At 45.6% G+C, this 12,652-nt stretch overlaps 1 non-coding gene across 1 annotated transcript in view; it reads left to right on the top strand.

Annotated features, from left to right (window-relative positions):
• The first annotated feature begins 11,283 nt into the window (after positions 1 to 11,283).
• Positions 11,284 to 12,652, top strand: part of LOC122072501 — a 3,287-nt gene continuing 1,918 nt past the window's right edge. Inside the window, exon 1 of the ribosomal RNA XR_006138514.1 lies at positions 11,284 to 12,652. This exon is cut by the window's right edge and continues 1,918 nt beyond it. This is a non-coding gene — a ribosomal RNA (28S ribosomal RNA).

The raw sequence follows: 12,652 nt of genomic DNA, 5'->3' as shown, positions 1-12,652 counted from the left end.
ACTCGATGAAATCGAGGTTAGAGAGGCCATGGGAAGGATGAATATAGGGCAAACAAAGGGTCCGAATGAGATCTCAATCGATGTTTGGAAGAGCTTGGGAGGACGTGGGGTGACATGGTTGACCAAGCTGTTTAACAAGATCTTGAGTACAATATCTATGACGGATGAGTGGAGGAGAAGTATTGTGGTTCCGATTTATAAGAACAAAGGGGACGTTCAAGATTGCAATAACTATAGAGGCATAAAACTTATGAGCCACACCATGAAACTTTGGGAAAAGGTTATTGAAGCCCATCTAAGAGAGAAAACAAAGGTATTGGAGAACCAGTTCGGTTTTATGCCAGGGAGATCAACAACAAAAGCTATTTACATCCTAAGGAGGCTTATGGAAGTTTTTAGAACCCACAAAAGGACCTACATATGGTCTTTATTGACCCAGAGAAAGCATACAATAGAGTTATGAGAGAGATAATTTGGTATGTCCTTGAGAAGAGGGGTCCGACTAAATATGTAGATATAATTAATGACATGTACGAGGGAGCAGTGACAAGTGTCAAAACAACAGAGGGGCAATGTTACGAATTCCCAATCACAATTGGGTTATACTAAGGATCTGCTCTAAGTCTCTATCTGTTTGCACGCATTATGGATGACCTAATCAGGCACATACAAGACCTGGTTCCATGGTGTATGCTATTTGCTAATGATATTGTATTGATAGATGAAACTGTGGATGAGATTAATACTAAACTGGGGCTATGGAGATCAAACTTGGAATCAAAAGGTTTTAGGTTAAGCAGAACAAAGACAGAGTATATGATGTGCCCCTTCAGTCAATCTAGAGAAGGGGTGGGAGCGGTGAAGCTTGGGGAATAGGAATTACATCGGAGGGACCGTTTTAAATACTTGGAGTCTATCATTGACAAAGGGGGGATAGAGAGGATGATGTTATTCATAGGATTAAAGTGGAGTAGATGAAGTGGAGAGGTGTGTCGGGAGTGTTATATGATAAAATAATACCTATTAAACTCAAGGGAAAATATAGAGGATGATGTTGTTCATAGGATTAAAGTGGAGTAGATGAAGTGGAGAGATGTGTCGGGAGTGTTATATGATAAAATAATACCTATTAAACTCAAGGGAAAATTTTACAAGACAATTATATGACCGGCTATCATGCATGGAGTAGAATGTTGGGCAACTAAGAAGAGTAATGTGAACAAACTGAGTGTAGCAGAAATGAGAATGCTAAAAGGTATGTGCGGGAAGACCAGGATAGATAGGATACAAAATGGGAATATTAGAAATGAGGTAGGAGTTGCACCGATACAAGACAAACTCCGCGAGACCCGATTGAGGTGTTATGGCCATGTCCAATGGAGACCTATATAGGCCCCAATACGGAAGAGTGACCAGATTTGTTGGGAAGGAGCTAGAAAAGATAAGGGCAGGCCTAAGATGACTATTAATGAAGTGGTCCGAAAAGATATGCAATTAGTAGGGCACGACCCTAATATGACTTTGGATAGAGTTTTGTGGAGGACAAGAACCCGTGTTGCTGACCCCTATAAGGGATGTTCTAATGATGCGTATTTTTTTTTTTTGCGATATGCTCTTAACTTATCCCTGTGCTTTATCTTTTTAACTTATCTTGTATATTTCTTTACATTTTATTTTTCAACATTGGATCCATGTAGCCGATCCCATTCAGTTGGGATAAGGTTATTAGTGGTTGTTGTACTAACCACCCTTGATTTCACCCAAATGCCAAAAGAATGAGTTTAGCTATCTATGGGAGTGGTGGTGATCATGCTACTTAAATTAAAATAAAGACATAGCAATGGATATTAAATTTAAAATAAAAGAACCTGAATTGAAGAACAACTGCAAAATTTTATTGAAGAAGAGAATAAATTGCAAGTTTCAGCACATCCAAACTCCAAAGATGCTTCTAAATCCTCAATTGCAACTTTAATGGCTCTAATGAAATTTTGCAGAGAAAACAAAAAATTACAACTTGTAAACATAAATTATTCAAAGCTAAACTAATGAAGTGAAAGAAGAAAGATAGTGGAGAGGGAGCTTGGTCCCTTCAGAGAGAGGAGAGTTTCTCTTTTTATAGAGTTCAATGTTACCTAAATAATAAGAAAGAGTAAAAATAGAAGGAAAATAAAAATAAAACTTATGACAGAAACTACCCAAAATTTAATAATCCTAATTCCCTTCACAACATTTCCCTTAATCCCAAAATAGAAGATAGAATAGGATTCTTCTAGAATATTGTTCAGTATAGAAGATAATGAATATGAAATTACTAAAAATTCATCAAAACATGTGGTTAAAAACCAGAATAGAAGGTTGACTCAACTTAAATATTTCTTATCGAAATCATCCACCACATAGGAAATCCTTGGAATTTATTCTATAGGTTTTTGCTAAGATCCTAGATTGGCTAGATTTGGTTCCTTGGGTTGAATTTGGCACTTATACTCCACTTGGTCCACTTTTCGCCTAAATTCTGAAAACAAGAGAAAATACCTAAAGTTGCCCTATTCTGGGAATTAAATAATGTAAATAATTAGACTAATTTGCATATGAAAAAATGCTCAACACTTCTTAAGTGGATTTTAGAGATTTCTTTTATAACTACTTGATGAACAAAAAGAAGAAAAACCCTAGAAGAGAAAATAGGAGAAAAGAGAAGAAGAAGCCAAGTGTTTGTGTGCTCTCATGCCCAAATCTTGAGAAGAACCTTTATTTGAATATTTTTGTGCACTGAATGCTTGAGTACCATCACCACCAAGCTTGAGATGCCATTAAAGAACACATTTACAATTAGAGAGGGGTTTTGAAGTTCATTAAAGACAAAGAAGATTCTTGTGTATGCTAAAAGAAGAAAAAGAAGAAGAAAGAGGAGGTAAGGAAGAGGGACCAACTATTACACCCGTGCCCTAACTCGGTTTAATTTGAACTGTTGTGATAGGTCTTAGACCGAAAATAGAAAGTACCACCGGGTTTTGGCTTGTGACTACCCTATGCAAAAGGGGGAGAGATGACCCCGCGTGCTCGTATGTTGCTTGCCAATCCAATAGGAGGGCATTTAATCCTTTTGATCACAGACGGTAAGTGACTTGACACCCTACCCATGAATCCCGACACTCACCAAGATGGTCGAAAGGCCATGTGCATAGCATGGGGCAACTACTCGTGCAAGACCAACTTGTGGACAGCAAGCAGTAAAGACACCCAGCAGTCTTGACCATAGGAAACAGACCACCAAAAGCACTTGGACCTGAATTCGGTGACTGTAAACACCCAATTTTATCACCCACCCCTGGCTATGATGACTTATGGATTGTGGACGTGACCTCTTAGTTCCGATCAATAGAGATGATGACTGAGGTAGCCTAACACCGAAACATTCCCACCCAAGAATCCAAGAAATCCAGTGTGGAGGGAAGAGGCCCAATTATGAATTTTCATATATGAAGGAATCCTGTCAGAATGTTGGTACGGATGGATGGTACTTGGAATTACAATTCCAACGATATATGATACGTCAAAATCGGACTGTCAGATCTTCCGCAATCTTTCTTGGAAAATCATATTTTTACACGCGCGTAACCCTGCCTGCTATGTGTGGCAGCCTTGCGCATGATAGCCATCCAGCCCTGCACCCCATTCACAACCCTGCACATACTAGCCAGCCAGCCCTGCACCCTGTGCTTAGCTTTGCACATGCCAGCCATCTAGCCTTGCACCTCGCGCGCATGTCCCGCACACTAGTCAGCTAGCCCTGCACACCCTGCACACATGTCACGTGTGCCCTCGCTATCCACCCCCGCGTTTCCCCGCATACACGTTGTGCACCCCCGCACGCATGTCGCGTGACCCTATGCGTATGTCATGCACCTCCGAGGGCACGTCGCATGCCCTCTCCAGATTGCCCTGTGTGCTGTTTGCCCCCGCTAGCCAGCCTCGAGTGCCCCCATATGCACATCATGTGTCCTTGCCAGCCACCCCTGCGTGCCCTCGTACCCATGACGCACGCCCTCTTCAGCCACCCTGCGCACTTCTGCAAGCACATTGTCCCTCCGTGCACGCCGCATGTGCCTACCTCCCTACCCTGCATAGCCTTGCCTGCCACACGCACCATGCATCGCACACCCTTGCGCCGCACACCCCTGCCAGCCTCTCCGTGTGCACCCTGCCTACCTTGTACACCCATGACTGTCCCAGCCTCGTGTGCCACCGTCAATGGCCGGAATATGTGTTCCACTGACCTATTGGGTGAAGAGATTTTCTCTCCACCCACTTATGCACTTTACACTACCTTGCTAGAATACCCTACGCCGCAACCTCCCATTGGTCCAAAAAAAGTATCTTTTTACCTTATTGGCCCCAAAACACTTACCTTTTTTCTAGTAGCAAAAAAAAATCATCTTCCATCCCATTGGTCCAAAATTTCATATTTTCACCCCATTGGTTTAGAAAAACCACTTTTTCCCCCCATTGGCTAAGGAAATTCCCCTTCCCCCCCTTTGGTTCAAGAATCCTGTAAATACCCCCTCCTTTTGGTTTTTCACACCACAACAACTCAAGCCTCCTAGTGAGCACGCTTTGTAGAGAACCTCTCTCCTCCCCTCCCCTTGAGGTTTTTCAAGTCTTCGGAGAGATCTTCATAAGATCCAAAGACAGATTTTTGAAGTGTTCTTCGGGTCTTCAAAACTCTTTAATCCTTTGCCTTCTTTGAGTGATATTTTCGTGTAGGAAAAGTTTCCCCTTAGTCTCCCACGCCCCTCTTGGGGTTCTTCAAGTCTTCGGAGAGTTTATTATAAGATCCGAAGTGTTCTTCGGGCCTTCAAAGTTCTTCAACCATTTAGGTTTTAGCCAATTCCCAGTGAAAGCTCTGTCGGAGTGCCACCTCAGCCTAGCCCTCCTACCACCTATCGCCAGTGGAAGCTTTTTCGGAGTGCTACCTTAGACAAAACCCAGAAGTAGCCCATCCTTACCGAAAACTTTGCCGAATCAATACCTTATTGAAATCTGAAAGTAATCATTCATAGTCAAAACTCTATCCAATCAATATCTCTCGAGGAAAGGAAGTTGGAGGTTAAGACCATCTTCCCCTGAGCCAGGAGAATCTAAAAGACAGTCTGGGCCGATACTAATCTTGGGTCCACCTCTCTTGACCCGAAACAGGGGTTAAGTTCTGTTATAATTTCTCAACCGAATCGTCGTGATGTAGACTTTAAATTGACTTTGTTTTAGTGTAAATAGTTATTTAAATTCAATCCATGTATATATGTGTGATAACTTAGACATGCATGCAGAATAGGAATAATCAGAGAAAATGTTCGTTCTTAAGCATCTAGTAGGAAGACCGGTTGAACCGGGTAGATTGGGTGCCTAATACCTTCCCAACTCTACAACCTAACACTTACCTTGAATCTCTGGACCGGATCAACTTTCGGGCCCTTTTCTCATGAATCGGACCAACCTTGGGTCCTAGGCCCATAATCCTAGGTGATGACTCCAAACCCCTTTTTGCATGATCCTAATCCCTATACTGGACCATCATCAAACCCCCATCTCAATGATGAACTTTATAATCCTGCGAAATAGACCTCTAAGTATTTTCAAGTAGTAATACAACTTGCAGGGCCCGCAGGAAAGCACACATGACACACCCCTTCCTAAGAAAGAGAGGAGAGAGGGCTGAATGCAAGTCTTTTTCTCCCCCCAAGGGAAGAGAGAGAAGGATCTTCGACCGCTACCCTCACAGTGGCCACCTGTGCTAATGACCTGCTTTCAACGCTAGTGGACCCCACCTCCCGCATCAGGAACAGCCTTGGATGATCACACACACTTTCCCACACCTTTCCCATGAATCGTATTTCGTATGAGTCCAAGGAGACGGGTTTGCGTGTCCCGAATGGTGGATTAACCTATTTGGACAAGAAAGGACCCAACCAAACAGGCCCTATTGAGAACTTACTTTATAATTGGAAATGAGGACTCATTCCCTCATTTCTCTCATTTGTACAAAACGTGGAAGAGGGAAAGAAGAGGAGAAAAAAGGAAGAGAAAGGAAGAAGAAGAAGAGGAAGAAGGAGTTTGGAGCTCACCCTGGTGTCGACTGCCCGCCTAGTTGCCGGAGTCCCTACTAGAGGTAAGAGCCACCTCTCCTACCACTCTCTCTCTTCATTTTAAGCTAGGGTAAGGTGTGTATGGATGTGAACCTTGACCCCCATACCACCCCAAGCCTGGGGAGTGCATGTTTCACCTCCCTGGTGAGATTGTCGAGCTCAAACCAAGTCCGGTGAGCTCCGGCAACACTTGTGACCAAATGACCATCTAGGGTTTCGATCATTTGATTGATGTATCTCCCAAATTACCCAATGGGATCGAGATTTTTTTAGCTTAAAATGATACTAGGAACACCCCCTACAAACTCCATGAAACAAACCTCGACAATTGGACCTGAGCCAGAAAGCCCCAATTGACACGAGCACTTTCTGTGTTTCCACCGAAAACAACCAATGAAAACACCTGGGGCTGAATCCGATGGGTTGTTTCGGTAAAAAGGAAGCTCTTATAAGCTCTGATGAATCCGGTGGGTTCCAACCTTGCTTTCGGTGACTGAATCCGGTGACCTGTACTATCCAGGTTGGACAGTGTCCGACTCCTTTGGGGGTAAACCCTATGGTTTCTTCCTGATGTTCCTGACATGCAATAACACCCAATTAACTTTGTGTCTAGGATAGAGATGCACACGTGCCTCGAGGTTAGAATTGAATTGAACACTCGGTGGCAATACTTAGAACCCGATCCGTTTGAACTTAAACAAGGTGAGGGATGGTTGGCTTTTTTTTTTTGGGATTGTTTTATTATTATAGAACTGCTCATATGCCTGAGCGGGGTAAAGCCAGAGGAAACTCTGGTGGAGGCCCACATCGATACTGACATGCAAATTGATCGTTTGACTTGGGTATAGGGGCGAAAGACTAATCGAACAGTCTAGTAGCTGGTTCCCTCCGAAGTTTCCCCCAGGATTGCTGGAGCCCACAGGTGAGTTCTATTAGGTAAAGCCAATGATTAAAGGCATCGGGAGCGCAAAGCCCTTGACCTATTCTCAAACTTTAAATAGGTAGGAAGGTGTGGCTGCTTTGTTGAGCCATGCCATGGAATCAAGAGCTCCAAGTGGGCCATTTTTTGTAAGCAGAACTAGTGATGCGGGATGAACCAAAAGCCAGGGTTACGGTGCTGGATTACACGCTAACCTAGAACCCACAAAGGGTGTTGGTCGATTAAGACAACAGGATGGTGGTTATGGAAGTCAAAATCCACTAAGGAGTGTGTAACAACTCACTTGTCGAATCAACTAGCCCTGAAAATGGATGGCACTGAAGCACGCAACCTATACCCAACCGTCGGGGCAATTGCCAGGCCCCAATGAGTAGGAGGGCACGGTAGCTACCACCGTGTATGCACCTTGTATGACTATGCGCATGATAGCCTACCACCAGCCACACATTATATACGGCCATGCGTGCGGTACTACTGCCTTATGCACTGCCTTTATATGCACTTAGGCACACTTAGGCACAGTCATGGGCACGCGTAGGCACAGTCATGGGCACGCTTATGTACACACTTGCAGCATTCAAAAGCACACTTAGGCAACCTTTGGGGCATTCAAGAGCACAATTAGGCGACACTTGGGCAACACTTGGGTGCACGCATAGACACACTTATTCAACACTTGGGGGCACGTATAGGCACACTTAAGGCGACACTTGGGGCATTCAAGAGCACGCACAGGCACACTTGGGTGCACAGTTAGGCAACAGTTGTTGGCATACATGGGCACAGTTAGGCAACACTTGGGCCATTCAATGTGCACACATGGGCACATGTAGTCAACACTTGGGGGCATGTGTAGGCACACACTTGGGCCATTCAAGAGCACGTTGTCATGACCTTAGACCTTTCTAAGCAACCGCTCCGGAACTTGCACTTAGCACTCCCATTAGCACTAAGTCAGCCTAACCACCCTCCTTAAGGGACTTGGGAAGAGAAGAAGTGAACAAAAGAGTGAGTTTGAGAAGAATGAACTTGTATTGCACTAGAGAACTCTTGAGTACAAGGCTTGAGAACTTACTTGCTTGGTTGAACACTCTTGGTTGGTCCTTAGTGAGTGCCTTTTCCAAATGAGGTAACACATATTTATATGCACCCCAAGTTACAATGGATGGCTAAGATATTTACAAATGTCCTCCATCCAACGATTGGGGAGGAAACTAGAAGATTCCCACCTCCTTAGCGGAGAACTCTAGAAATCTCTCCCAAAATATCTCCTATAAATATCTTCTACAAATATCTACAATAAAATATCTAGAGTTACTACACCTTTGTAGAAAACTCTAGAACTTGGACTTTACTTAGCCCAATAGCCTAGGTCTATGGGCTTAGTGAGCTAGGCCCGTGGGCTTATGTTGGGCAGGTCGTGACACTTTCCCCCACCTAAATCTGTGATGCCCTCGTCATAACCTCCTTGTGGTACTTTTCTTCATGAGCCGTCTCAGCATGCCAGTTGTCTCCCATCTCATCTTGCTCTCTGGTCACCCCTTCCACTTGACTGAATACTCTATGTCAGGAGATACTTTGTGTCTCTGGATGATTGGATCAGCAACCAAATTAGACTCCCTTTTATAAGGAGTAACGCCTATTGGGGTTCTTGTTATAGTCACATAAATTGAGCCTCTTATAACGTTGTCTGGTTGTCTCTGTTCTCTCGTTTGCATCTTCCTCTTCTTGGCATGGATGGCTTGCTCTTAAATTCTCCTTGTCTTGCCCTCCTATCCAAGGGCAAGTAAGCACTTAGCCCCTGGATGGTGTTGGAGAACTCCTTTAGTCCCAAGGTTCGTCTCGACCCCTAGAGCAACATTATGTATGGGGCATTTTTTGGGGTTGATAGCCTTAGGACACCCTTCCACCTTGGACGCCCTTGGTCTGAGTTCCTTTGCCTCTTCTGTCAAGGCAAGGTAGTGTGTGGCTCCTGTTTCTACCTTCGCCTATGTGGGCTTCCTATTGATGCACACTTTTGTAGACATCAACCCCTTTTGAGAGTTAAAGGCCTTGACCCCTATCTTGGCCCTGGTGGCACCACGCTGCATTGGGGACCCCATGCATGGTGGCTCTTCCTCTTAGTCCTCTTCCTCCATTAGGGCACTAAGAGCTTTTCTCCTGGGGAAATCCTTAAACCAATGTAGCTCATCATATAGGAAGTACTTGTCTCTAGGCTTGAACTGATTCTTCTTATCACGCTTGTGCCTTGGTGCCTCTCCTCTAGACATGTCAGGAGAGGTAGTGGCTTTCCTCATCGCTATCATCCTACTCGTAACCCAACCTTCCCATAATTCTTCTCCAATATGAGCTTCCACCTTATCCAACCCCTTTGCATACTTGAGCCTTGAAGGTGGTAACCATCTCCTCTTGGTTCCTTACTATGGTGTTGAGAGCACCTTGTAGGGACCCCTTGAGCTCCCCTATCTGGCCATCAAGCTCCTCCCCGAGCTCCACATGGCCTTTGATCTCATCCCCACTTTGCTCCGCAACATTGAGGCACCACTTTGCCTCGGCTAATACTTGCTCCCCTCGAGCTAAGCTAGACCCCATTGCAATGCCAAAGTCGACGGACTTGCCTTCGCTCCTTCTTTGCTTACTTGTGTAGGTGTTGGTCTCTATTCCATAGTTTTAGCTCACCTATCTCCTATCCCACAAGCTTGGATCCCTCACAACTGAAGCTCTGATACCACAACTGTCACGGTCTTAGACCTTTCTAAGCAACCGCACCGGCACTTAGCACTCCCACTAGCACTAAGTCAGCCTAACCACCCTCCTTAAGGGACTTGGGAAGAGAAGAAGTGAACATAAGAGTGAGTTTGAGAAGAATGAACCTAGACAGCTGCTGCCACCTGTGCTCGTAGCTACACGGAAACCCCAACAAAGGCTTGGCATATATGTGAAGACAAGTACATGGCTCATCTGTCGAGATGGTCAGCCCATCTGCCGCACACCATTGCCTATAACCGTGTGCTACTATACACATATGGCTCCCTGCCTTCCACTGCCATGCCCCCATAGTTGCTGCCACATGTGCCTGTAGCCGCACAACATTTCCAAGAGTGGCATGGCATTTGAAAACAAGTAAATGACCAATGCGTCCAGATGTTCAACCCCTCTGTCGCACACCGCTACCTGCCACCCTGTGCTGTTAGGTGCACAAGGGTTCCTGCGTTGTGCTACCGTGCCCCCACAGCTGCTTCCAGATGCGCCCATAGCAGCATAGCATGCCCAAGATAGGCTTGGCATATGAAAATACCAATAAGGTGCGTTGATTCCGATGACTATGCCTTTGATGTGCACTGTGGCCTGCCATGGTGTGCTGCTGGGAGTGCATGACTGCCTATAATGTGGTGTTGGGTGTGCATGGCTGGCAGCCATGTGTTGCCAAGCCCGCATAACTACTACCACATACGCCAGTAGGCACACAGCATGCCCAAGAGTTGCATGGCATGTGAAGGACAACAACATGGCATGATGGTCTGGATGATTAGCCCCTTTTTTGCACCTCGGCCTGCCAATGCGTACTGGTGGGTGTGCATGGTTGCCTGCACTGTGCACCTACACCCTCACTGCAGTCTACTGCCACTTTTGCTAGTTTTTGTACAGCATGCCTAAGAGAGTCATGGTAAGTGAAAAACATGGAAATGACACATTGATCCCGTTGATTAATCCCATCTAGGCACCGTGGCAGTTTGACGTGCTTGGCTTCCTGCCATGTGCAGTTGTGCTAGCTCCACTTTTTGCGAGCGTGGCCGTAGTCACGTATTTCCACCCCTCTGTGCTCTGTGGCTTGTCATCATATGCAGGTCATGGTGCAAAGGTGGGCTGTTGTCTACATTGACATGCCCAATGAATGGGTTTCACAGAATCATTGGTCAAGTCAATGTGCACAACAAATATTTGGTTGGTCCCTCCCCCCATCCCATAGTTTTTTTTTTAAATTTTATTATCGTGGGTTTGTTGCTTGCAAGGGCTTTTTCATGCTTGTTTTTGTGGCCTATGCTATTTGGAGAAGTGCATTTCTAAGTCGCACCTAGGTGCGGAGGTGTTTGCATGGCTTTTGTCGTAAATGTTAATAATGGACATCGTGTGCGTGTTCTGCTCCCATTGGGCTTTGGTGACCCTGATTGCCATTCGATGGCATTTTGACTGTGACCCCAGGTCAGGTGGGGCTACCCGTTGAGTTTAAGCATATCAATAAGTGGAGGAGAAAAAACTTGCGAGGATTCCCTTAGTAACGGCGAGCGAACCAAGAAGAACCTAGCTTGAGAATCGGGTGGCTTTATCTTTTGAATTGTAGTCTGTAGAAGGGTCCTCAACGGTGGACTGGGCCCAAGCCCCTGGAAGGGGGAGTCGAAGAGGGTGAGAGCCCAGTCATGTCCAAACCCTATCACACCACGAGGCACTGTTGGTGAGTCAGGTTGTTTGGGAATGCAACCTCAATTGGGCAGTAAATTCGGTCCAAGGCTAAATATGGGCGAGAGACCGATAGCGAACAAGTACCGCAAGGGAAATATGAAAAGGACTTCAAAAAGAGAGTCAAAGAGTGCTTAAAATTGTTAGGAGGGAAGCGGATGGGGGCCGATGATGCGTCTCAATCGGATGCAGAACAGTGAATAGTCAATTCGTCGCTCGACTCGGGCCGTGGAGTGATGTGGATTACGATGGTGTCCCAAGCCTTGGTTGTCACGTTACGCCTGAGGAGATGTCATCACCGCAATCATGGTAGGCAGCGTGCACCTTGATGGCGTGCTTATTGGCAACTGCATGCTCTGGGCATCGGCCTGTCGGGCTCCTCATTCGGCCCATCTTGAAACATAGTCCAAGGAGTCTGACATGTGTGCGAATCAATGGGTAACTAAAACCCATAAGGATTAAGGAAGCTGACTGGTGGAATCCCCTTGTCGGTTGCACTGCCGACCGACCTTGATCTTCTATGAAGGGTTCGAGTAAGAGCATACCTGTTGGGACCCAAAAGATGGTGAACTATACCTGAGCTGGGCAAAGCCAGAGGAAACTCTGATGGAGGCATGCAGTGATACTCACGTGCAAATCATTCGTCTGACTTAGGTATAGGGGCGAAAGACTAATCCGTCCAGTAGCTGGTTCCCTTCGAAGTTTCCCTCAAGATAGCTAGAGCCCGGGGCACAATGCCCTCGACCTATTCTTAAACTTTAAATAGGTAGGATGGTGTGGCTACTTTGTTGAGCCGCTCCATGGAATTGAGAGCTCCAAGTGGGCCATTTTTGGTAAGCAGAACTTGCGATGTGGGATGAACCAGAAGCTGGGTTACGGTGCCAGATTGCACGCTAACTTAGAACACACAAAGGGTGTCGATCGATTAAGACAGCAAGACGGTGTTCATGGAAGTCAAAATTCGCTAAGGAGTGTAAAAACTCAACTGCCGAATCAACTAGCCCAAAAAATGGATGGCACTGAAGCGCACAACCTATATCCGACCGTCGGGACAACTACCAGGCCTCAATGAGTAGGAGGGCATGATGGTTACCGTAAAACCTGG

Source organism: Macadamia integrifolia, chromosome 2 (genome assembly GCF_013358625.1).
Source record: "Macadamia integrifolia cultivar HAES 741 chromosome 2, SCU_Mint_v3, whole genome shotgun sequence".
Classification (NCBI taxonomy): domain Eukaryota; kingdom Viridiplantae; phylum Streptophyta; class Magnoliopsida; order Proteales; family Proteaceae; genus Macadamia; species Macadamia integrifolia.
Note: the sequence above shows the minus strand (reverse complement) of the source record. Positions and strands in the feature narration are given on the sequence as shown.